At 46.6% G+C, this 27,489-nt stretch overlaps 1 long non-coding RNA gene across 1 annotated transcript in view; it reads right to left on the reverse strand.

Moving 5' to 3' along the window:
* Window positions 1–2,719: 2,719 nt before the first annotated feature.
* The window catches only part of LOC113617809 (uncharacterized), a 130,722-nt gene continuing 105,952 nt past the window's right edge, over window positions 2,720–27,489 (reverse strand). Inside the window, exon 3 of the long non-coding RNA XR_003431776.1 lies at window positions 2,720–2,850. This is a non-coding gene — a long non-coding RNA (uncharacterized LOC113617809). The remainder of the gene's footprint in view (window positions 2,851–27,489) is intronic.

The following is a 27,489-nucleotide window of genomic DNA, read 5'->3' on the forward strand; positions in this document are numbered from 1 at the left end:
ATACATAGTAGTTTATATCTCTTAATCCCATATCCTCAATTTGCCCCTCCCATTCCCTCTTCCCTTTGATAACCACTAGTTTGTTTTCTATACCTGTGAGTCTGTTTCTGTTTTGCATATACATTCATTGGTATTATTTTTTAGATTCCACATATAAGTGATAACATACAGTATTTGTTTGGTTTCCACTGCCTGAGGAGACATATCTAGAAAGATATTGCTAAGAACAATGTCAAAGAGCATACTGCCTATGTTTTTTTCTAGGAGTTTTATGGTTCCATGTCTTACATTCTAGTCTTTGATCCATTTTATGTTAATTTTTCTGTACGATATGAGATAGTGGTCTAGTTTCATTTTTTTGTATGCAGCTGTCCAGTTTTCCCAGCACCGTTTATTGAAGAGACTATTTTTCTCTGTTGTATGTTCTTTGCTCCTTTGTCATAAATTAATTGTCCATATATGCATGGGTTTATTTATGGGCTCTCAATTCTGTTCCATTGATCTATGCATCTATTTTTCTGCCAATACCATGCTGTTTTGATTACTATGGCTTTATTAAATAGCCTGAATTCAGGCAATGTGATGCCTCCAGCTTTATTCTTTTTTCCTCAGGACTGCTTTTGCTATTTGAGGCCTTACATGGTTCTGTATACATTTTAGAATGTTTTATTCTATTTCTGTGAAAAATGTCCTTGAGATTTTGATAGGGATCACACTGGATCTGTAGATTGCTTTAGGTAATATGGACATTTTGACAATGCTAATTCTTCCAATCCATGAGCATGGAGTATCTTTCCATTTATTTGTGTCTTCTTCAATTTCTTTCAACAATGTCTTATAGTTGTCAGTGTACAGGTCTTTCGCCTCCTTGGTTATATTTATTCCTAGGTATTTAATTCTTTTTATTGTGATTGTAAATGGGATTGTCTTCTCAGTTTCTCTTTTTGTTAGCTTATTGTTAACATACAGAAATGCAACAGATTTTTGTATATTGATTGGTGTCCTGCAACTTTGCTGTATTCATTATTTCTTTTTTTTAAATTTAGTTTATTTATTTTGGGTCTTCATTGCTGTGTGAGGGCTTTCTTTAGTTGCAGTGAGCAGGGGCTACTCTTCGTTGTGGTACGCGGGCTTCTCTTCTCATTGCCGTGGCTGCTCTTGTTGCAGAGCATGGGCTCTAGGCATGCAGGCCTCAGTAGCTGTGGCTCGTGGGCTCTAGAGCGCAGGCTCAGTAGTTGTGGTGCACGGGCTTAGTTGCTCCATGGCATGTGGGATCTTCCCACACCAGGGATCAAACCCATGTCCCCTGCATTGGCAGGCGGATTCTTAACCACTGTGCCACCAGAGAAGCCCTCATTCATTATTTCTAATAGTTTTTTGGTGGAGTCTTTAGGGTTTTTGAAAGCTATTTTTAACAGTGGGTCACTGACTTTCCATTGGAAACACACTTTCCATGGCCCTTTTTAAAACCCTGGACATGACAGAGGCCACAGCCAGAGGCAGGGGATGGTAGGCATATTGTCAGCCACTCCCTCCTCCTCCCATGGGCATATCTCCCCAGCTGGAGGAAGGTCAGTGCCAGCTGCCTCAGCACACGGTCCGCTCTCACTCTGAGCTCTTCTGCGGCCCTGCTGTGTATTCGTTCCCTGATAAGAGGCTGGTGGTGGCCATTTTGTTAAAGGGCCAACTGGAGACATGGCCCAGACGAGGGAGAAGCGGCAGGGCATCTTCATGACACGCTACCTCATCCAAAGAGAGATGCGGCGTCCTTGCTGTGTGGGTCCATGGGACCTTGCAGAAGGTGGCCGCCTCCCCATGGAACCCCACAGAGCCCTTTCCAACGGGTCCTGCAGCTCATGCTGGCCTCTTCAGTCTCGGTCCTTTGGAACTCACGTGGATACAGCCCCACGGAGTCACTAAAACTGAGGCCAGCTGCCAGCACCCAATGCATAAACAGTCATGATGGCCACCTCCCCTCACACCCCCCAGAGAGCCTAGAGGGGCCTGCCTAAGGCCTCTACCAAGCAAGTCTCTCATCGTTGGCACCCTGATCAATCTTCCCCAGGGGGCCCCAGAGGAAGAGCTGAACCCAGGTGGAGGAAAGAGTGGGCCCCAGTGAGTTACGACGCTGTAATTCCATCAAGGGCTTCTGGAGAGATCATAAACTCACATCCCACATCTCCCCGTCCCCCTGGCCCTTTTTCTCCCCAGCATGATTTACAAGCCTATAATTCTGAGGCGGGACTGCTTCGTATTTCACATAATTCAAATATTTTCCTAAAACAACATCAGGCCTTCTCTTTGCCAAGGAGCAGCAGCAGCGCCCTCTGGTGACTGGTGGCCCAGGTGGGCTCTTGGGCAGAATTTCCAGAGCTTGTTGGAAACCCGAGTCCTGCCTGAAACCCAGTGGGTATGAAGGGCCTCTCTAGGGTTCACGGTCATGCAGATGTGGGCCAAGAGGGACTTACAAAGCACTGATTTCTGAGGCTCCACAGATTCAGTTGACAAGCATTTACTGACCCCGGCTCATGTGGCACTCCCTACAGACCCCATGAATCACATTGCCAAGCCGAGTCCTCTTTCGGTGCCTCCGTTTTGGCCCTTCACATCCTTTCAAATACTAAAGACTGTGTGTAAATTCCGCCATCGCCGCAGCCCCTCCTGGCCCAATGCACCACCCCGAGGCCAGTGGAATGTACCAATACCTCACCTTGTGGTTCATGCTGTCATCATCGGTCTCTCCCATTAGAATATGAGCTCCGTGAAGGCAGGGACCTTCTCTGCTTGGACTCTGCTGCATCTCCAGCATCTGGGACAGTGCCTGGCCCCGAGCAAGTGCTCTAGAAATGTCTGTTGAGTGAAGCATGAATGAAGGAATGAGCAAATGATTGAACACGTGAGGCAGCTAGATGGCCTACAGCACTGACCCCAATCGATGACAGTGGAAGAGAGGCTGGCCTCAAATCCTAGACCCAAGCTTGAGCACGAAGGCCGGTGGGGCTGATACAGGACCCTTCCTGCCGCCTTTCCCTACTGCTAGCTTTGCTTTGGGGGGAGGTCCATAGACAGCGGGCTGCATGGTGGCAAAAGAGGGTGACTCTTCTGGACCTGCCACTGGGACAGGGCCAGAGAGTGGGACCCCTGAAGGGTAACCCACCCTGCTGCTGTGATGAAGGCCTCTTGTCGGCCTGCCTCATGTCCTTCCTGGGCAGCTGCAATGGCGGTGTGCCATCACTAGGTTCCCAGGGCATCTGCCTCTGGGATCAAAACAACTTGAAGGCCTCAGCTATGTAAAGTGGTGGCCGCCCCCTCTGGTCCAGATTCCTCTGGGGCCCAGCATCCTCCCCACCTTCCTGACTTCCGCCTGTGCCTGGCTTTTCCCTTTAAAATCTGCTCATGTTCTCCTCGGTGGTAGCTGGTAACTATGGAAACTACAATTAGGCTGTTTTGCTCAGTGTCTCTAAAAATTGCCAAGTGCAGGCAGCAACAGCCCCTGACTTATCAGAGACCCTGCTCAGGCTCTTCCATATGTTCTTTTAGGACACACCCTCTGAGCATTTAAGAAAATGCTCCTCCAGCTACCTGAGATGAAAGACCACTTTCTCTCTGTAAAAATTTTCATTTCACCGCAGTCCCATGTTTTTATAAAACACGATGAAAACAAATGAGAAAAATGAAAAGAAAAAACAAAAGTACAGGGCTTCCCTGGTGGCGCAGTGGTTGAGAGTCCGCCTGCCGATGCAGGGGACGTGGGTTCGTGCCCCGGTCCGGGAAGATCCCACATAACACGGAGCGGCTGCGCCCGTGAGCCATGGCCGCTGAGCCTGCGCGTCCGGAGCTTGTGCTCCGCAACGGGAGAGGCCACAACAGTGAGAGGCCCGCATACCACAAAAAAAAAAAAAAAAAAAAAGTACAACTGACAAGACCCAATTTTATAATCGTAAATTCAGTAGTCATAGGAGGACTCTTTCTAATAGCTATAAAAGTTCCTCAACACTTACTCTCAATTTCCATCCTGTATCATCGTGGGTGAGCATCAGTTTGTGGACAGGCTTCAGTCATAGACTATGCTTTGAATAGCTCTGGCCCAGAACGCCACTCAGGGTCTCGCCCCTTCCAGACACATCTCTGACCAACCCTGCTGGCCCTGCTGTCCAGCTTGGGCCTGTACCGAAAGGTGCCTCAGAGTGGAAGGTGGGGCTTCACTGGGAACACTGACAACCCACGGAAATGTCTGCACTTGAACCTGAGCAAATATGTGTGAGGAAAGCAGCTGCAGAGGATTGCCACGCCAGGAAATGCTCTCCCAAAGCCAGGAACGGAGGCTTACTCATCCAGCCATGAGAGGTTTTCCATCGCCCTGGATTCTAGCGTGGGATCTGATGGCGCAATCCTGGGGTCGCTCAGAGATCTGACTGCCCTGCGATTCACCAAATAACCCCACCACTGTCTCCCTGCTTGCTCCTGGAATAAGCCCACTGCATGGCCTGGATGGACATTCATCATTTTTTCTACCTGACCTCTGAGCTTCCTTCCCCTTTAAAAAATTGAGCTATGTTTTGTACAGTAAATTACGCATATATCAAGAGTACAGCTGTGAATGTTTACACATGTGTACCAACCAGATCAAGATATAGAACACATGCATCTCCCCCAAAGGTTCCCTCATATCCCTTGCTAGTAAATACTAACTTTCCTGCACCTCCCTGAGGTAACTACTATTCTACTTTTTATCACCACAGATGAGTTTTATGAGGTCAAACAGTGTATATTCTAGTTTTTTACTTCTTTCACTCAATATAACACCTGTGAGATTCAGCCACGCTGCAGCCTGGTATCACTGGGTTCTTTCTTTTTGCTGCATTGTGTTCCATAGTTGCTGTGAACAGTCTTGGACAGCTTTTCTGTGCACATATATTTCATTGCATTCAGATAAATATTTAATAGGGTAATTGTTGGGTCCTAAAGCAGACATGTGTTTAGGTTTTTAAGTAGACACAAAGTTTTCCAAAGCAACTGAACAAATTCATACTTCTGTCAGAAATGTCTAAGAATTCAGGTTGCTCCACCATCTCTGCAAGACTTGGTCTTGTCACCCTTTTCTTGTTACCCAGTGGGTGCGTGACGGTGTCTCATTGTGGTTCGAATCTGCATCCGTCTGATGAATAATGATGTTGAGGACCTTTTCATATGATCACTGACCATCAGGATATCCTCTTTTGTAAAGTACATGTTAACTCTTTCACCCTCTTTTAAAAAATCAGATTTTTAATCAGATGTACAGGCATATGTCGGAGATATTGTGGGTTTGGTTCCAGACCACTGCAATAAAGTGAGTCTCACGAATGTTTGGTTTCCCAGGGCATATGAAAGTTATGTTTACATTATACTGTCGTTTATTAAATGTGCAATAGATTAGGTCTAAATACCTTAATTTAAAATACTTTATTGTGGGCTTCCCTGGTGGCGCAGTGCTTGAGGGTCCACCTGCCGGTGCAGAGGACACGGGTTCGTGCCCCGGTCCGGGAAGATCCCACATGCCACGGAGCGGCTGGGCCCGTGAGCCATGGCCGCTGAGCCTGCGCATCCAGAGCCTGTGCTCCGCAATGGGAGAGGCCACACGGCATTGGGAGGCCCGTGTACCACAAAATAAATAAATAAATAAATAAAATAAAATAAAATAAAATACTTTACTGCTAAAAAATGCTAACTATCACCTGAGCCTTCAGCAAGTTGTAATCTTTTTGCAATAGTAACACCAAACATTAATGATCACAGATCTTCATAACACATATAATAATAATGAAAAATTCTCAAATACGGCAAAAATTACCCAAATGCGACACAGAGACACAAAGTGAGCAAACGCGGTTAGAAAAAATGGTGCTGACAGACTTGCCTGAGGCAGGGCTGCCACAAACCTTCAATTTGTAAAAATCACAGTATCTGCAAAGTACAGTAAAGCAAGGCACAATAAAACGAGGCTCGCCTGTGTTGTGAATAGCTTCTCCTCACCCATGGGTTACCTGTTCACTCTCTAAATGATGACTTTGATGGGAAAAGTTCTTATTTTAATGTTGTCCAATGTATTACTCTCCTCTTCCATGATCAGTATTTCTCTGTACTAAGAACATTTTGTACATCCCCAAAGTCATGAAGATATTATTTGTTTTCCAACAGAAACTTTCTCAGGTAATTTGGGGTGGTTGTATTACTGCTGTTGGTTTTCATGTTTTCACAAATGGAATGTTGCTTGCTTGCACTCAGAGGCTCTCTCAGTAAAGGGAAAATGAACCTCTGAATATACAACTAAGGCAGAAATGACTACCTCATGTAAGTCTGGTAGGCCCACTGGAATGAGATGACTTTGGGCCAGGATGGAGCCAGGGATGACCCAAGAGGAGACCCCCATGCCCAGCCTTCCTGCTAAGATGGGACGACATCTCCCTCTTAGCCCTGATCTATGCCACACTTCGGGGGTGATGTAACTGGTTATTAATTATCGTTGTTGTTAACAGGCAAGACTTGTACATTTGTACAAGACTTGTACAATTCAAGAGGCACAAAAGAGCCTCCATCCTTCCCATGTTCCCCGGCCATTAGTTCCCTCCCCCAGGGGTAGCCGCCATTTCTGTCCATGTCTTCCTTTCCCAGAGACAGCCCATGCGAACTCTGTGATGCAATTATTCAGTTGGATGTTTGCAGGGAACACAGGCTTAAACTCAGTAAACAACAGCATGAGTATCTAAAGCGTCTCTAGCTACATGTCAAAGCTCCAGAAGCAGGGGTTTTGTGGGGGTTTTGGGGGGGGGGTAGAGGGTAGGTATTTTTTCAAAGGAAAGAATGACAGGGCCATGGGAAAAGAGATAAATAAGGCAAGAGAGAGGGAATGAAAGGAGGAGAGAGCCTGCTCTATAATAAAGCAATCCATCTGCCCAGCACGCTCCAGCCGGGTTCCAGATTCTGAGCCCTCTGCTGGTACCCAGGGATCAGCCTGGACTTGGCTGGTGACGCGTGGAAGCCATCCGTCCACGGCTCAGGCCAGGACCTCCCCTGCTGCTTCAGTGGCTCTTCCTTACTCGTTCGCACTGTGCTCCTGGAAACCTTGGATTTGCCTGACAATTTCTTCTTCTTTATTTTTTAAACATAATTATTGTATAGACTGGAATCTCCTTCCTCACAGTTTCATTGAGAGGCTAGCCCTGCCTTCCGGGACCAAGATGAGAGCCTGCACAGAGCAGGGCGGAGATGGAAGGGAGATACAGAACGAAGCCACCTTTCCAATCACGGATATGTGAAAGCAGGGGAACATGTGGGGAGAGGCAGCACCCCTGGGTTTTGTCCCTGGGAAGTGTGCGCATGCAGGACCAGATATAAGAGGAGCACGTATATGGGCTCATTCAGGCCGGTCCTGCATGTGCTGCCAGCCCTGGACATGCTCCTAACAAAGGCTGTAACCTCAGAGACAGCCACGAAAGGCCACCTTGCTCCCACTCTACTTCCGGTGGTCGTCAGTTCCACTGGTGGGGAGGAAGTTTGCCTGCACCCACCTCCCCTCCTGGCTGGAATGAGAGTCCCTATGAGTAGACCACGCCACAGGCAGAGTCAGCATCCGCTGTGCCGTCACACAAAATAGATGGTGTTCACTGCTTTGGTCATAGCGCAGGATCCAAGACCATAGAAGGCCTGGTCTTTGCCCTTCAGAGCTTACAGTATAACTAAATAGACCATAAAAGAGAGTAAAACAGATGACTTAACCACACTTTGATGATGGCAGAAAGAAATGCTACAAGACAGTTCATGACTAATTGGTAAATGAGCAGGAAAAGTATACTTGCCATAGCTCTGTGGATGGAGCAGATGGCAGAGGGGAGCTGAGATTTGAGTTGCACCTTGGAGGGTGGATGAGTGGCAAACAGCACAGAGGAAGGTCACTGAGGCACATCAGAGAAAATGAGCAGTCAGCCCAGAGCTCAGAGAACTGGTTCCCTGCCCACCCATATACAGTCAGGCCCTCACATCTGGGAGAAGCCGAGACCTTGCCCAAGGTCAAGAGTGGGAGCAGGCCAGGTAGCAGAGCTTCCGGTTCCCTGCGTTGGCCCCAACAATGCCCCCCCCGCCCTTTCTGCTCAATCACCTACCCCCTGCAGTAGCCTGAGAGGCAGTGGCAGGCGGGGGTTGCAGCAAAGCCCTAGTGTGAACATCTGAGGTCCTCCCGCCCGGTTCCTCTTGGCCATCTGATGGTACCTCACCTTCTCGCTTGCCCATAGCTAAGTGGTATAAACTGCTTTTGCTGTTCCTTTTTTCTTCTTGTTCCCCCACATTTTCAGGGCCAAAAAAAAAAATCCCAAGACACAGAAGAAAATCGCTGCTAATGTCTCCTCCTCTCCCTCCATTAGAGCTGACGCTTATAAATATTGAAGAGCCGAGCTCCACCAGGCTCGGCGAGTACCGTCGTCTGGTGGCTGTTCCCTCCTCTCCTCCGTCTCCTAGGGCAACACATCCCTGGAGGTAGAGGGAAAGCTCCAGGAGAGTCACGGAGGCAGGCAGGCAGGGGCTGCCTGTATGAGCTGGGCCACAGTGGTGCAGGGGAGCCTAGTCCTATTGGGGTAGCTGGGAGCCCAGAGGGCGGGTGGCCAAAAGAGCTGCAGTCCCCACAGGGACACAGGACAGGGACAGGGACCCTGAAAGGGAACTGGGGTTCTCTGGAAGACATGTGGGGAAACAAGTCACTAAGAATAAAAGGGCCCTGATGTAAGGAACAAAACAAAACTTGTTCACACTCACCACGCCCACCGACTCGCAAGTGAGATCCTGGGCTCAGGACTCGGGGTGCCAATGAACTCTGCTATTCTAAAGCTCTGAGGGAGGACACCTCAATACCTGGGAATGGGGTGCTGAGCTGCTTGACACCCAGGGGTCCTTGACTCATATACCCAAACAGAGAAGCCAGAGCAGGACGGGGCCGTCAGTAGCCATGCCCTCCCCATGCAGAAGGATGGGACGAGGATGGGCAGACCCATGGCAACTAGACCCCGGCAGCCCCTCAACATGCATCTCAGCAGTTTAACATAACTTTCTAATTATTCCACTCGTGCACATTTTTCTGCTCAAAAAACCCAATGCCCTCCCCAGGCCCTCTCCAGAAGTGTTCCCGAGCCCAGCTGTGGCCGTCTGGACGGCAGCACATCCTTTTGAGGGTAGGTGTGGAGCTGTCAGGACACGCACTGTACACCAATAAAGCAGTGGTCCCAGCCCTAGCTTGTGCCCACATTAGCTTGGAGTGGATTACCATATAAATTAGATTTTACTGCCATTTACGGTTTCCCCTTCCTAATTTCCCTTTTCTACTTCCCTCTGCCCCCGTGAACCTCTCTCTCAAAATTCTTCTATTTCTAGAGGAAAAGAAATCCTTTCTGTCTGGACTCCAAGTCTGCCCCACCCACAGTTTTGCTTTTCTCACCCGTCCGATCCAAAACGGTGATGCCTCTGGTTTGTGCCACAGACTTGATGTGAGTTAGCCTGGCCTGTCATTCTCGATGCCTCTGTATTTTGTAAAGTACACCTGCTGTCTGTTTTAGCATTCACTGCCGACCTACCGAAGTCTATCTCCTCAGTGTGGATGGTCTTCTTGACACAAACCGAAGCGGTTTGGACGCTTCGTTCTATACAGACTCAGGTTACCTAGATGTAGGAACGATCAGTGGGCAGAAGGATTTTTGCCCTCTACCACCTTGGCCTCTCCAGCACTACGCCATCTCACTGCAGCAACTAGCAGTTGCTAGAACCTTCTCTGCTGTAAGGAAAGGAAAATGGCTCTGAGTTGCAGATGGGTGATTGGAGGTTGGCACCAAGAGGCAAATGAGCAAGAAATACAATAAAATGAACACAGGGCTCTGATGATTCCCGTTCCATGTCTTATCTTTTCCAAGCTGCCAGGGGCTTTCATTTTCTCCCCCAAAGATTGAAAACTGTCACTCAGACTAAGGCCCACAATTCAACTCATAGAACAAACAAGGGGAGACTTTGCCTATCGCCTACCACCTCCTTCTTTCCTATTTCATCAGCTAGAAGATGCTGAACGTTGAGTCTGGGAGTCAAGGTCCATGGAGGAGATTTCAGTCCTGATCAAAAGAATGGCGAGCTCTCAATCAGCAGCTTTTTTATCTTACTCACTACGTGACAGCCAAATCAATGCTTCCCTTTTTGCAACAACTCTGACTCTGACTCTGATCAGTTCACAGCTGGTGGAGAGAGACATTTTTCTCCTAAAGCCATTTCCATGCTCTTGATTGGGGTTTCTCAGGAAAAGGAGGAGAAGACCCTGACTGCCTGGGGACTTTCTGGTCTGGCTTCAGGAGTTATGATGGATGGTAAGGTCCCAGGGAAGCCACAGAGCAAAAGGATCTCTAGAAACTGGAGGTTACTATACTCTAGGAGAGAGATTCACCTTCAAACAAGCGGAAGCAAAGAAAGGAGCTTGGAGAAGGAACAGTAACTGAGTGTTTACCACGTGCAAGGTACTGGAAGGCAATTTACACATAGAGCGGGGCCAGAATGTATTAATATATTAATTTACCACCTCTCTCATTCCTCACAGCCTTCTGATCAACCAGACTTGCCTCTGATTACCCCCACCTCCACCTCCTGTGAACACACATACACTCGGAAGGAGAAATCTGCAACAAGATTCTCAGGTCTTTTGATGTAATCAGGAGACTGGGTGGTTAGAATCAAAGAGCTTAGATACAGGGGGAAAGCAGGAGAGCTTAGCCCAGAAGATTAAGATCACATTATACACAATTAAAACACTAGAAAAGAAGGAGAAGGCCAGAGAGAGTGAGAAAAGCCTGCAGGAACATGGCTTGAGAGACAGTTTGGGAGACTGGTGGGTAGGCTCCAAAGAGGCATGAGATAGACAAGAATAATGGGACAGAGGACGAAGAGCTCTCAAGGGTTGCAATGGGTTTGGGATTTGTATTTTCTTTAACGTTCTTCAAGGGATGCAGGTGAGGTCTGGAATTCCTTTTCAGTTGCCATTTGGCCGGCTTCTTTTTTCTTTCTTTTTGTTTAACTGAACTATAGTCGATTTACACTGGTGTGTTAGTTTCAGGTGTACAGCAACGTGACATACACCTGAATACATACATCTTTTTCAGATTCTTTTCCATTATAGATTATTACAAGGTATTGAATATAGTTCCCTGTGCTACACAGTAGGTCCTTGCCGTCTGACTGGTTTCTACCTGTACCTCTCTAAATGCAGTTCTATACAAAGACAGAGCTATGAGGGTCCACAAGATTTACTCAGCTTGTGTATCAGGACTCATTTTGAATCAAAGATGAAAAATTCAACTACAACACCTCAAATAACTATCCTAGACTTGAAAAAAGAGCACAGAGCACAACTTCCCCCTGCCTACTCAGCTACCAGAGTCACCCTGAAATGGGGGAGGGGCAGGTGGGTCAGGCATCAACCCGATGGGCAGAGCAGTTGCCCGGAATGAATCTGAACTGATCAGGCATGGACGTCCTCTTACTGCCCAACTATGATTCCAGTTTCTTAAGAAAGTCAATTTACTGAAGTTGGAATAAAGATGAATGTCTCAGCTTCATAGTGGGTTTTTTCTTTTTCTTCTTTTTTTTTAAGCATCTTAGTTCAGTGCTCTCACATAATGCCACCTGGTACATCCTGTTCCATACCCTCTGTTCTCCTGTGAATTGCAACCCTGGCTTCACCGTCATCTCCTTGATTTTTCTGACTTTGAGGTTGTACCGAATAGCCCCAGGGGGTCTTGGGATTTATTTTGGTTACGGATACCTTTATCCTTCAATGAGACGAAGACACAGTTTTGTCTTCAGTCTATTGTTCGTATTTGATGCTTTAAAATAAAATTGCGGCATCTGACCCTTTTGGATCCAGTGAAGCTGGGATAATTATGAATTAAAAACCGTTTCAGCCACGATACACGAAAATGGAAAAAAAAAAAAACTACAAAAGGACTTCTCTTTTACCTCAAGCTGCCCTGCCCCATTTTATCCCCACATCTTTTAAATGAAAGAGTCATACCTAATGCAAAGGTGACAATTTTACAGTGAACATGCATATACCCCACTAATTTCTTCCATTAACATTTTACCTGACTTGCATTATTATGTTTCTGTCCATCTATCCTCCCTGTATTCATCCATCAACACACTTTATTTTTTATTTTACTACTTTTCTATTTTTATTGAGATAAAATTTGACATATAACCTTGTGTAAGTTTAAGGTGTACAATATATTATTTAGTATTTTATATATTGCAATACGATTACCACCACAGCATTAGCTAACATCTCCATCACATCACGTAATTATCATTTCTTTTTAGTGGCTGCAATATTTAAGATCTAGTCTCTTAGCAACGTCGAAGTGTGTAATACAATATCGTTGCCTATAATCACTATGCTATGCATTACATCTCCAGAACTTATTTACCTACTAGTTGCAAGTCTGTACCCTTAAACAACATCTCCCCAATTCCCCCAGCTCCCACCTCCATTCTACTCAATGTTTATATGAGATCAGGTTTTTTTAGATTCCACATGTAAGTGATACATACAGTTATCTGTCTTTCTCTGCCTGACTTACCTCACTTTGCATTGTGCCCTCAAGTTCTATCCATGTTATTGCAAATGACAGGATTTCCTTTTCTCATGGCTAAACAATGTTCCATTGTGTGTGTGTGTGTGTGTGTGTGTGTGTGTGTGTGTATACTATCAATATATCTTCATTATCCATTCATCCACTGACAGATACCTTGGTTGTTTCTGCATCTTGCATAGTGTCAATAATGGGAGTACAGATATCTAATTTGATACCCTGTTTTTATTTCTTTTGGGTATATACATAGAAGTAGAATCGCTGGATCATATGGTAGTTCTATGTTTAATTTTTTGAAGAAACTCCATACTGTTTTCCATAGTGGCTGAAACAAATTGCATTCCCACCAGCAGTGCATAAGAGAACGAAGAATGACTCAGTGGGTAAAGGATAGTCTCTTCAACAAATGGTGATGGAAAACCTGGATAACCATATGCAGAAAAATGAAACTGGGCCTCTAGCTTACACCACCCACAAAAATTCACTCGAAACGGATTAAAGACTTAAACACAAGGCCTGATAACATCTTATTCTGCATGTGCAACTATAGAATAACTTCTCTAATTTCTCCTATTTTTGATGCATTTCAGAGTAAATTGCAGACGGCAATGCAATTCTCCCTAAATACTTCAGCATAGATGTCATTAACTAGATTTCAAGATCTGTTACAGATTTCTTTTACTTTGAGGTAAAATTTACATACAAGGAAACGCACAAATCTTAAGTGTACATTTGCTAAGTTTTGACAAATGAATACACCTATTGTAACCCTAATCCATATCAAGGTATAGAACTCTGCCTTCAGCCCAGAATGTTCTCTAATGCCCATTTCTCATCAGTTCCCTCACTTCTACCCCTCAAGGCAACAACCGTCCCAATTTTTTTCTGCCATAGATTAGCTTAGTCTGTTCCAGGGCTTCATATAAATGAAAACATACTGTATACTCCCTTCCGCTTTAATTGCAAAATAAACTAACCTCTAGCTCCCTTCAGTGCAGGGGAAAACTGGGCATTTTTCCTTGCATGGATCTAGAAAATGGGGACTTTGCTCATTTCAGGGTTCTGTGGGTCATCAGTCCTCATGCCGGATGGTCACTGCGTGTAGAATGAGGTGGTTTAGTAGAACTGTTCAGAACAGGAGAGGCCCATGAAAACACAGACTCTCTACAGGTTGAACAAGCCTTGTGGTGGATTCCCGCAGCCCTTCACTAATCGGCGGGAAACGTTTCATGAGACTTTAGTGCCTGGATCTCCCGAAGCTTCACGGGACTGCTTGGGCTGCAGTGGTACCCAAGGCTGGGAATCAGGGTGTACAATCCACTTGGGCTCTTATAAACCCAGCCTGGGTCTGATTTGCTTCATCTCTTTGGCGCAAGGGATTGCAGGCATCCGATCTTGGGTTCTCAGTCCTGGAATCAGAGCTAAGCTGTGAGGGCTCTGCAGAATTTGTGACACGGGAGAAATGTCTTGTTTTCCTCATGCTCTCTATGGGAGAGAGCAGCCAGAAGGAGCTGTCTGCATTGCCTGTGGCGTAAGACCACCCGCCAGCACAAAATAGGAAGCAGAGGGAAGTAAACAGACCAAATTCTGAAATGCGCTCATCAGCACAACCTGTCCTCTGAGCATTTTTGTTTTGTTTCGTTTTGCAGCGAGAGATGGTAGGACGCCACCAGGCGGAAGGAACTAATCAGCCCGCCTCGATGACAGCATTAAAGAGTGGGCAAGGGGCATCCAGACGGCGGTGTGAAGCCCTCACGGGTTCTCAGGGCAGGATGTTCTGCCTCGGATGCAGAGGGCTATCAGCCTCAGTCACATGGCTTCCAGGCACATGGAGGTTTTCCATCGGTCACTACCGCCTTGAGCGCCACCACGGCGCTGCCACGTGTCCAGTACTGAACGCGAGGGCGGCACAAACGGGAAATAGATGATGATGACGGTGGTGGTGGTGGTGGTGGTGATGATGATGTAAAATGAGGCTGTACAGTAAGGATTTTGAACCTCCTTTGCCTGTATCTCAAAGGGGGGTGAGACTGGATATTCACCACAGAATTGTGCAGAGCTAACCTTGAGAAGACTAAACGTGCGGCCACATGGTCAGTGAGGCAGGAGGCGGAGAAGGAAGTAGAGGAGAGATCCCCTCTCCCTGGCGTGGCTAATTCCGAATTAGTCTAATGTTCACCCACATCCTGCCTTAATGGGGCTGCAGGCATGGAGACTGCTGAAGGAGAGAGTCCACGGGTTCAGAGTTTCTGGTTTGGACCAAATAAGACGTAATTAGAGACCGACTGATGATCAGGGATGGATTGAGGAGTGTCATGGGTTGGTCTACATTAAAGCTTGAGGACCATGCGCCCGGGAAGCACGCACCAGACTGTGAAATCCCCAGCTTCTCAGGAGGGGGTGGGGAGGCTCGGAGTCCTGCGCACCCAGCCAGGGAGTGAAACAACTCCACAGCAGGTGGCAGCTGAGGAAGCACCCACAACTCTACCTAGAAGCTAAGGGCCAGCGGGAAAGCAAGAAAGATATTTTTTTCTATGTCTTCCTGCCTGTAAGTCCCAATTTTGAGCCGTGGTCCTCCTTGGAAGCCTCATTCAGCAAATACACAATGACCCTATACCCTGTGCCAGAAAGCCCTTTGTCCTTCATGCTCTTGATCTAACTCAGGGGCAGCAGTTTTACCCCGTTTCTACTTCCTCGCCTGCTTCATTTCCTCCTCCCGCCCTGACACAAGAGCGGGAAAGAGAAGGGACCTGAATATTTTAAAAGTAAGGCAAAGGAAGGAGAGAGCAGAAATGAGATTACCCTGCCTCCTGTGCTCTGGATGTAATAAAACACACATGGCTACCACCCTCAAGGGACTTACTATCGAGGGTCAGGCTAAGAAACAAACTGGATGAACCAAAGGTTTTTCAGATGGGGCATCTGAGTTGGGGACTAAGGGACTACTCCAAGTTCCAACAGCAAATGCCAAAGCCAGGAACTGATCCTAGCATTCTGTGATATATATCAAAATTTAAAACCCTCCAGAAAAACTTTCTTGAGAATTGACCCACCTGTTTGCACCTTTCCTCACCCAAGTCCCAGTCTCACGCTGCCTCGATGCTGGCCCCATCTGTCCCCAGTCACACTCCTTCCCTTCCCCTGGGTGGTCCAGGACTCTCCTTCCTCCTGGGCCACCTCTTCACCGCACAAAGGGACAGCCTGGAAAAGTGACCACGTGGTACCTCCCAGGCAGTTCTTTTTATCCCACATAAGAAGTCAGGGGTACCTCCTGACTTCCCACCATCCCAGCTCCAGCCCAGCTGTCCAGCTATCCAGGTGGAGTCCCATCCCAGCAAGAGCCCAGAGTCATCAATGCTTGGATCGCCAGGTGGTACAGCCACGTGCCTCAAGGGACAGAGTCATGGGAAATGGCCTAAGCAGGGCTTGGTCCCTCCGGTGCCCCCAGAGGGTCTGCTGCATCGGCTCAGTGAGTGCTGGCCCCAGATGATGCGGCCAAGCTTCCCTTCCCCGGGCCCTCGTGGCCTAACCATCAAACGGCCTGTCAAGTTCATGTTGGTCACCCTGCCCCATCTACCTGTTTGTCTCTCTGTCCCTATTTCATGCTCCCAGAACAGTCATGGAGGCAGAGGTGACTCTGAGTGGGGTCTCCCTGCCCTCCCAGCAGCTGCAGTTCAAACCACCTTGCCTTCCTTGACAATTTAAAGAGCAAGAACTGTCATATCCCAGGTTTCTGTGCTCAGTGAAGCATTGCCCATTAAGTCTCCAGGGAGACTGTGTCTTCAGAGAGCCACTCACAGGAGGGCAGAGCCTCCAGGGCTGAAAACAAGGGGCCCCCAGCTGGGGATGCTGAGGGGCCGGCTCCAAAGAAGGTTTGCTCGGGGAGCTGATGTTTTCTCTTGGGCCTTTCTAGAAGCCTGGAGACTAAGGTAAAACTTCCCCCTCTTCCAGGCGTTTGAACCCCTAACCAACCAGCACCTTTCTAACCACACACACACACGCACCTGTTTCTACTGTCCTAGCAGGTACTGTTATCCCCAGTCACACTTCACTACCTGAGACAGTTCACGACAAGACAACTGCCCAATAAAAAGCTACAAAAGAACTTATTTGTAATTCCTCAGTGTGCGACCACGCCTGAGTGAACTTGTCTATTTGCTCGTCCTTGTCAATGCCACCTGTCTATGGAGGATGCTCCTCAAGGGTCCTGACAGAGCTCTGCGCTGGGGACTCGGTGCCCATGAAGGTCCACTGGCAGTGATCCTAACGCAGCAAAGAGGGGATCCAGTCCTAAAAAGAACATCCCCCAAATCACACTGATTGGCTCTTAAAGGTGGGACAGGATTTGGCAGAGAATGTTATACTTAATATGAAAAGGGGTTTCAGTTCCCTGAGTGCACAGTGGCCCTTGGGATGCGGTTTGGGGGAAGGCGAGCGAGTGTACACGTGTGCTGCGAGGTGGGAAGGAAGCTGCCCTAGGACCAGGAGAAGCCTCCCGTGAAGGATTTCCCAGGAGGTCGCTGGGGGCTTCCCCGTGGCCTGTGAAGACAGGAGGTCCTGGCTGTGCAGTTCGGGGAACCACAGCAGCAGATCTAGGGGAGACCTCAGAAACGTGCTCTTCCAACCAATCCACACCCAGACGAGGACCCTGAACCCAAGGGGTTAGGACTTGATGGAGGTTACACATACAAGGGCTGGGTCGGGACTGGCCTCTGCACGCCACACTTGGTGTTGCTTTCCCCACAGCCCACAGACACGTCACAGTGCACGTTTTTGCTCCCAGTAAAACACTTGTGGCAGAGCCTCCCTCAGGGTGACAAGTGGCAAAGGCTGATGAGTCATGTCTCCAACCCTAGGACAGTGAATAGGCTTCTCTGTTCTCCTCTGGACAGGGGGTCCTGGTGGTCACATCTGCACATCCTCTGGGTCCCCAGAAAATCTGTTTCCATAGCCTGCATAGTGTGACTCGTGAGAACGGTAGAAAAGCGAGTCCCTGACTACCCAGACTTGAAGTTATCTGTGCATTTGCCCCATTCTCTCCCACACACCGCCACTGCCACTATCCAAGCCCCACTGGACTGTCAGCTCCTCAAGGTGGGCACCACACACTGTGATAACTCCAGGGCCCAATCCAGAGAATTCCACATGCAGGAGCCTGACGTATATTGAATCAAGCTGCATCGGACTAGCTGGTAAACAGTAGCTGGCTTTGCTGAGACCTGGATACACCAATGATGGCAGCAGTTCCTGGAAGTGGAGAGACAGCCCTCTGCCAGGTGACAAGGACAGAGAAACAGATTAGAAGGTTGAATCAGTAGTGGGCGGAGTGGCCTCACTTGAGCAACAATGTCAGTTCAAAGGAAATACAATTTAAAGTGCTGATGGGAATGTATAGGATACCTATTTGCCCATGTGTAGTTTAGAAGTGCTGTCGGTTGGATTCCCAAAACGTGGCAATGGCCTTGGAGAGTCATGAGGCTTAAATCAAATCGATGCAGATGTGATGCAGATCTTGAAGAAGTTCAAAAATCCAGAAATGCTGGGGATGGAGGAACCTCAGGAATCATCTAATCAAACCCTGTCCTTCAGAGGAAGGGACTGTTGGCAGGAAAAGGGCGGCAGATATGGGGTGACTAATGCCCTAGTCCCAGGCTCCTGCCCCTACATCAGCAGCTCCTCCCCACGCCATCCTGCTATGTAAGGAAAGGTCCCTGGGATAAGACACCCACATGACTGAACTGAAGATAACAGGGCTCAGGGATGGAGTCTGTGGAGGTTTGCCTGGGTTAAAGCCAAGTGGCCAGCTAACAACCCCACAGAATCCGAGCCGGACTTCAGAAGAAAACACAGAGGACTGGAAAGGCCCAGATCTCTCTTTTCTCCCCAGTGCCTCCGCCTGGACTCCTCCAACTCGCTGTCCCACTCTCCACCCTTCCGCACAAACGGGCAATGAACAGAGAGGAAACCCCCCCGAGCACAGAGGCAGACTGAGCAGGAAGAGCAGGCTGAAGCGAGGTCCTTTAGGAAAGGCTCTTGCACCAGCAGGAGTTCGAACCCTGTGCCCAGGACTGGGGGGAAATTAAGAGCAAGAAGGGATCCTTGTGCTGGAACCTTCACCTGCAGGGCCCCTTAGTCCCTCCTCCTGTCCCCCAAGACAGAACCCTATGTTCTTCCCCAGGGTCCAGCCCACAGGGGCCCGGTGGCGGGGGGAGGACGTGCAGCCGGGGGGACGGGGTCCTTAGCATGCCTCCTCCGGATGCAGCTACCGACCTCCATTCTGGTCAGCACAGCTCCGGCCCCTCACTGCAGGCAACACAAGCCCCACCTTAGGGGCCCAGGCAAGGGAGCAGATGGGCCTCCCAGCCGAGGGCAAGGCCCCCAAGGGGCTCACGAAGCATGGAAGAGAGGAGTGGGCTCCTGCTGGCTGGTTATGAGCACGCCTCTCCCCTCTGTGATCTCAGGACCTAAGGGGGTCCTGAGATCACCCTCCCATCCATTTCCCCTCCAGCCCTCAGAGGATGCAGTAAAATGAAGTAGCCAGACCACTGCACTTGAAACTCCAGGTTGTCATGGGTTCTAACCCCAGCTCTACTCCCTACCAGCTGCTGTGACCTTGGGCAAGGTAGCAAAACTCCTTAAGCCTTTTTAGCTTCATCTGTAAAAGGAAGATAATGCCTCCCCTCCCAGGCTCCCGGTGAGGATAAAGGGAAATACAGAAACAGATGTGCAGATGAGCCCTGGCCCATGGAAGGTGCTTCATTTCCTTTCTTCTTCCTTTAATGGCCACTGGAAGGCTTGGCACTGCTCTCAGGAGCCCCTTTACCAAGCTAAGACATAATGAGAGAGGAAAGAGGGAGCAAATAATAATAATATTTACGGAGAATTTACAACAAGCCAGACACCACACTCACAGGTCATAAGGGTCTCCCACAGCTCTCTGGACACAGCCTGTAAGCAGGGGAGCTACGGCTGTGCTTTCGACCATTAGCAAGAGGAAGGCAATGAAGAAATGGTGCCCAAGGAGGGAGGCAAGTACCGCATGTGGGCTGCTCGGTGCATCCAGCCTTGTGCCTGGACTCTGCATGTGAGCAGAGGGTGGGGGCAGGGAGGCTCGGCTCCAGTCACCTCTGTCCCTCCAGGAGCCGGGCTGAGATCAAGCATGTTTGACGATGGATATTTATTATGGAAATTACCTAATGAGCTACAAGATCGTTATCCAGCACCCAAACAGTATTATCATAACTATTACAAATTAAATTAGGCCACCTTTGCTAGATCAAACAAATCATAAGAGTAATTGAAATGATAATAAACCAAAGGATTCCAGCCCGCCTGGTTCCTCAACACGTTCTTGTTGATTTATGTATTCACTTTGGACCATGTGGGCCGGAGACGAAAACTGATCCCGTCCTCTGTGAATCCTGTTGTTTTCATGAAATTCTCCCTAGGAACGAAGTGAATCCGCGTGGGTGATGGGATGTGCAGGTCTGTAAATGAGAGAAGCGACTCGTTGGTTCCAGACTTCAAAGTGATGTCAGGCCTTGGTTCTTCAGCAAAATTACACCACTCTCCGCTTTTACTTGCAGACAGAGATGGACTTCATTTTTGACAGTTTTATCCATAGTTTAAGAGAACATTTTCTATTGGGATTGGCTGCATGACCGAGATGGTTTTCTTTTATCATCATTAAAACGTTGAAGTGCTACTTTAATTTATCGCAGAAGAAACTGGTCTTCTCTCTTTCAAATACTGAGCGATCATCCTCTCTCAGTCTTCTCATTCAACCATCAATTGAAATAATTGATATTTTATTTTCGAACAAAAGCACTTAGTTTCATTTTCACCAGCCCAGCATTGGATGGCACTGAAAAACTTTAGTTTTGAACGCACAAACTTTGGTTAAGATGATTCTGCAGAGACTTTGCCCTGTGCTCACTGCTGTTTCCTCTTTCTAAACACCAGGGAGGCTCTGTCTCCCAGGGCCCCTTGCAATAAGGCTGGGGCCACATGAATGAGCTCTGGCCAATGAGATGTGAGCAGAGGTGATGTAACCCACTTCTAGGCCTGAACCTCCACCACAGTGGCCTCAGAGGCCAGGTGTGCCAGGTGTTGTATCTGCAAGATGAAGACCTAAGTGAGAATCTCTGTTGCACTAAACACTAATTACTGATTAACGCAATCGTGCTACGGCAGCTCAGATTCAGCTAGTATCTGTAGACCTTTTTTCATGTTCTGGGTGATCATATACCTGAGGGTAAAAAGCTCTTTGTGTCTATCCTCACCACTAACTCATCTAATCTCTCCAATTCTGATCACACTTTTTGGTCAAAAAAGCCATCACCTTTTGTTTGTTTTTATAAAACCTCATTAAGAACATGTCCCTCTGGCAGTTCACTTGGCAATAAAGAAATAAAGCTTTTATCTCACATATTAATGAGATGGCAACTGGTGGTTTAGTACATCTCTCACTGTAATCCTCACGACAACCTAACAGATCAATATTATTATCTCCATTTTACAGATGAGGCTATGGAGGCTCAAAGAAGTTAAATAACTTGTCCGAGGTGACATAATTGGGTTAAAAGAGGAGCCAGGATGTAAACCCAAACCTTTCTGATCTCATGCTTGTTTTTCCTTAAGCAACAATGTCTCTTGACTCTGGAATATTTTTTTTTGTTATTATTAACATAAGGTAGAAGAATTCACAACATGACGTGTTGAAGGGTCTCCTTTGTGTCTTCAAGCCAGACAAACAATAGGCTGAAGATAAAGAAATGCACCTTGAAGGAGCTCACACACGTAAACAGGTCAGATTTGTTTTAAATTAATAGACCTTACTTTTAGAGCATTTTTTAGGATTACAGGAAAAGTGAGTGAAAAGTATAGTGAGTTTCCATACCCCCTCTTGCCCACCTTATTATTAACATCTAAAATTAGTGTGGTACATTTGTCACAATTGATGAGCCGATATTGATACATTATTATTAACTAAAGTCAATGGTTTACATCAGGGTTCACTCTTTGTGTTGTACAATTCTATGGACTTTGACACATGTATAATTACATGTACCCACCATGACAGTACGGTACAGAATAGTTTCAATGGAGCAAGAATCAGGGAAAGGTTCCACAGAAGGAATGGAATGTCGGACTTTTAAAAATAGATAAGATTTTCAGATGGACCAAGAACCCTGAGCAAAGCCAAAAAGGAATGTACAGGCATTAGTCAAGAGGTCGTCATTAGATGTGGTGTATACATACAATGGAATATTGCTCAGCCATAAAAAATAATGAAATATTGCCATTTGCAGCAACATGGATGGACCTAGAGGTTATCATACTAAGTGAAGTAAGTCAGACAGAGAAAGACAATATCATATGACATCACTTATAAGTGGAATCTAAAAAAAATGATACAAATGAACTTACTTACAAAACAGAAACATACACACAGACATAGAGAACAAACATGGTTACCAAAGGGGAAAGGGGAGAAGGGATAAATGAGTTTGAGATTAACAGATACACAATACTATATACAGAATAGATAAATAGTAAGTATCTACTGTATAGCACAGGAAACTATATTCAGTATTTTGTAATAATCTATAATGGAAAAGAATCTGAAAAAGAGCATATATAATATATATATGTGTGTATATATATATAATAATAAATTATATATATATATATATATCTGAATCACTTTGCTGTTCACCTGAAAATAACACAACACTGTAAATCAACTATACTTCGATAATATTAAAATAAAAAATACTTGCTTCACAAAAAAAAGGGGTAGTGGTTTGATCAGTTTGTCTTAAGCAAAGAGCCCATATTTGGGGAAAATAACAACAACAACAAGAATGAACATTTATTTGGCACCATTAGGTGTCAGGCAATCACTAAGCATTTTACATGGATTACATGGGTTAAATGAACCACAGAACAATTTATAATATAGGTGCATAACTACCATTTTTTTGATTGTATGTTTTGTTTAATACTTGCATTGTTTCTATAGTGCAATTATAGCAATCTTTAAATTTGCTTTTCATTACAAATATTTGTCAAGTTTTTGTTCAGAAACACTTTTCCTAGTCTCTTGAACATGTACCCAGACACACTACAAAAAACTCATTCATAACCATAACTACCATTTTTAATAAAAGGTGTGCAAATTAAAACTTGGAAGTGTTTTTAAAAACTTCCCTGAAGTGACATAATAGGTATTTGGAGGATCTGGTATACAAACTAGGCAGAATGCCTCTAAAAGAAAACCAAAAGAAGATAGCAGATAAATTAGCAAAGGTAATTTGGGGACCATTTGAGATTGACGTGGATGTCAGGCTAAAAAATTGTTCTCTTTCAGCAACAGAGTTTTCAAGATTAGCATACACTAATATTTCCTTTTGGTCACTGAAACCAGGAAAAAAGGACAGGTATGGATCCACAGAATTTGGTCTGCTTCATAACAGCTTATATAAGAAAAACAAAACAAAACAAAACCTCTGTTTAGGAGAACGACAGGATAAAATCATATTTGGGGATGTTATCCTGAAGGTGATATGTGGAGTAGATTGGGGAGAAGACTTAGAGCTAAAGGAGAATTAGTTAGAAGTTGACTGACATCCTTCAGGTGCTGGGCCAGAAAAATTTGGACATGAAATGGCAGCTGTATGAATTGAAATCAAAGGATGATTATGGCAGAAAATGTGAAGGGGGAATTGACCAGTCTTGGGGATGAGGAAGGTGTCTGGAAAATTAAGAGTGACTGGGAGAATGACAGAACTATTTTGAGAAATCCTAAAGGTTAAAGGAGGGGATAGTTTCAGAGGAAGAACACAGCGTGGATTTCAGCTGACCAGCAGACGTCGTGGTGGATGGTCCAGCAGAGGGTTGGAAATAACGTCTGAAGTTCAGTGAGAGGGTCAGGTCTAGAGTTACAGATTTGAGAGTTACCTTCATAATAGAGATGAGAGTGAAGGATGGAGAGGGAGAGACAGAAGGTGAAGAAGAAATGATTGGACCATGCCTGGAGGTAGGAAGACATCTCTGCAGAGACAGCAAGAGGCACTCAGGGAGGCAGCAGAAGAATCAGTAGGGCAGAAGAGTCAGGGTCAGGAGTAAGTGTCAGGGTCAGGAGTAAGAGGGCTTCAGTAGGAAGATGGGGACAAAATTGTCAGATGCTACGCTGAGACCAGAGGTGAACAGGAAAGGGCCTTTGGGGTCCTTCAACACAAACTGGAGAAGGTGGAGGAGAGAAAGAATGGAGAAGCAGATGGCTGGGGAGTGGGGAGCAGGGCCTGGAGATGCTGGAAGCGCAAGAAATACGTGACTTTTCTCTGGCATTGAAGACGCAACAGAGTAGATTTGCTTCAAGCTGTTGTTCAGATGCCAAGGAAACAAGCAACAATATCAGGGCTCAAGCGACTATGAGAAGAGCTGTTTGAAACCAAAACTGAGCAGCTGACTTACGGAGCAGCAAGAAGGGACCGTCTCCTGAATGGTCCGCAGAAAGCACTGCAGTGGCGACATGGAGAGAAATGGGGGAACACGGAGGAAGGGGGACTGAATGATCACTGTAGTGTATCTTTCTGAATTCCATACAATCATTACCCATTTGAACAAATTCAGTATTAAAATAATAAAAGGTGGCAGGAAATACTGAATAGGACCAAGAAGCAGGAGTAAAAGTAGTCCCTGGGCTCCAGGGCAAACAGGTAAGGGTCAACGTCACCATCATCCCATGAACTAGGCTGCAGCAAGCTGGAGTCCGAGACTCGAAAGTTATACATAGAAAAGGAGCTTTCCCCTCTGAGCAGAAACTGCAATAGGCTTAGGTCCTGAGGTCTGAATCCGCTTTTCATTCCTCCGCCAGTCGTGGCCAGAAACCGAAGCAAAGCTGAGGCTCCTCCCGTACCACCTTTTTTGCCTTTTTGTCTTTCTTTCCCTCCTGTTTTTTTTTTAAAGGTCTTTTGCATCACATGCAGTGGATTCAACAATGTTTAATAGCTGATTTTATCGTTCATTGGAAAGAAATGTCAGTTTTAACATTAATCCAAGGAGAGAGCCTGATTAGGAAGGCAAATCAGCTCCCAAGAATGATCAAATGGTACATTTCAAGAACACATGGTAATCATTTAGGGATTATCCACTGGCTTCAGATTACTCGTGCGATTGCTCACCTCCATCGGCACCACTAACCATGGTGCCGATGGACTGTGGAATCCACAAAATCCTTTAAAGCAAACGTCCCAGCCATCACCCAAAGCCTAGCTTTTCCCCCATGGGACTGATTTAGACTGCAATCAGTCGTGTGTGTGCTCAGAGCGGGGGACGTTAGAGTTAGCAATCGCTAACAGCTAATCAAGAGTCCAGGGATATTTTGTTTTGAAAGTGATTTTGTTCACACACACACACACACACACACACACACACACACACACACACGCTGCAAATGTGGAGAAACCCAGGCTAACCTCATTGTTGAGTGCTGATGTTAATGATGGGATTACTCTCTTGAAATCCAAGTCTATGTGTTATAGCAGCCCTGGGCCCTGGGCCCACAGGAAGGGGAAACCACTTCACTTGGTAATGATTAGATGCTAACTCTTTGCTCCTGTAGACATTTCTATTTTAGGTGTCTGATGTCTTCTGAGCTCCAGAGTCAAGTCCTTAAAACAGAAGAAAAAGGCCAGTGATGGAAAAGGCAAGCTATGACCAGGTTCTGCCAGTAGCTCGGAGCTGGGAACCAGGAGCTGGAGTGGAGACAGTATCTAACTCGTCGGCTCCGTTTTCTAACCCCATCACGGGAGCCTCCCAAGGCCAAGGCAGGTGAGCTGGCCCTAGTCCTGGGCCAACTGGGGCCAGAGGAGGAGAGGGCAGGAGGCTGAGGTCCAGCTGCCCTTCGGGGTTCCAAAAGACGCCAGGACCAGGCTCCAAGTCAAGTACATGGCTTGTGGTCAGGCAAAGATTTTGTGCACGCTAAGTGTGAAAGACAGTCTTGGAGATACAGCTTGTGAGCCACAGATTCCAGAAGTTGAGGGATATTCTGAAGGTTTGTAAAAACAGCTGAGTAGCCTGTTTGATGATGCTGGCCTGTCCCGGGCGCTTCAGGATGTTTGCTCATCCTCTGCACCGAATTCACTCCTCACTCACCCCACCTGTATTTGACCTCATGGTTCCTGGGGGAGTTCCTGGCAACAGAGACAGCATCTACCAGCCAAGGGATGTCTGTATACCCGGTCTCACTCTGGACCCAACCCACAGATGATGAGAGGCTACTGAGAGGCTGCTGACATCACTACAGGATATTCGGTCATAAGCAACAGAAACCAGTTCTCACTTAATGCAAGTAAGAAGACACATGTAATGGAAGTATGAAGGCTGCTCACCTACCTGAAGCACAACCAGTAGTTTAGGAAAAGGACTGAAAAAAACAGGGCTGCTCTGGGACTCCAGAGCTTCAGGGAGCTACCAATAGGGCAAATCAACTGTACCCCATTCCACTGGCAAGCCAGAGTCCAGCAAGAATCTGACACCAAGCTGGGGCCACATGCCTGATGCTTAACTGACAGTCCCACCAACACCAGGCAAGGTGGGTGGCTCTTCCTTAAAGGGGAATCAGGGTTCTAGAGCCAAAGAAGAGGACTGACTCCCGGGTGGCCAAAAATTAATGGATAGCAGGCCTAAACTGTTTTACACTGGGGAGTGACATAAACACATCTACAGTTTGGAGCCCTTTCTGTAAAGGGCCAGAGAGTAAACATTTTCAGACTTGTGGGGCCATATGGTGTCTGTTGCATGGACTCAACTCTGATGTGCAGCATAAAAGCAGACAGACAATACAAACGCGAATGGGTGAGCCCATGCTCCTGTAAAGCTGTATTTATAAACAGAGGCAGTGGGCGCTCTTGCCCGTACCGATCCCTGATTTACGCTAAATTAAAGTGAAAAAAGAGCTACAGAAGGGGAAAGAAAAGGAAGCAAAGAAAATAAGAAACCGTCCCCTCTATGAAAATATGTCCTAGGCCGTTTTCTAGCTAGGAGCAGTCTATTAGGAAAATTTCTTCTTTGGGGGATAAAACAACCCCTAGGTAAAGAGTCCCTTTGCAAACTTTATTTTCATGAGCATTAAGCTGTGTTTCCTCTTGTATTTAACTTGTTTCTGACTATTGTTTGGTATCTTTTGTAGGCTTTTTATTGTGGCAAAGGTAGCAGCCATCCCCCTCAGCAGGATACCAGCAATGCACTGCCTTTTCTTCCCCCTTACTATTGTACTGGAACCATGGGTTTCCCAGTGTGGTACACCTGTATTTATTTGAGTCAATTTTTTAAAATACAGCAACACAACCACATCTGCACTTCCTGGGTTGCCGTCTAGCTCACTGCTGGCAACCTCAGAGCCTTCGTCTGTATCACTTCTCAGTCATTACAGCTCGGCCAGGGAGAAGGGGCAGGGGACTTGGACATGGCATGCACAGTCATGGCAAGGCGAAAACCTAGCCCCTCTTTTGTAATCACCTCTTCAGGATGAGGCAATATGCTATGAATTTGTGTGTTCCAGGCCTGGAGTGGTAACATATGGTGTATCTCTGCTCATTCGACATTAAATCCTGACATTTTGCAGCTGTCAAGATAAAGCTGTTTATATGAGTAACACTGTAGTTTGTTTATAGGGAAATAACGTGTGGCAAGTTATGATTAATCAAGGTGTCTAAAATCTGCTGGAAGCTTCTAAAGAGATTTGTTTTCACTGTCGTGCTTTCTGTCTCCTAAATTAGGGGTTTAGTCACCCCCCCCCACACACCCTGTGTACCTCACCCACTTCTTGGTCCCG

The sequence above is a fragment of the Aethalodelphis obliquidens genome, unplaced genomic scaffold, assembly GCF_003676395.1.
Source record: "Aethalodelphis obliquidens isolate GAN/ISIS:26980383/991018 unplaced genomic scaffold, ASM367639v1 scaffold5, whole genome shotgun sequence".
Lineage (NCBI taxonomy): Eukaryota > Metazoa > Chordata > Mammalia > Artiodactyla > Delphinidae > Aethalodelphis > Aethalodelphis obliquidens.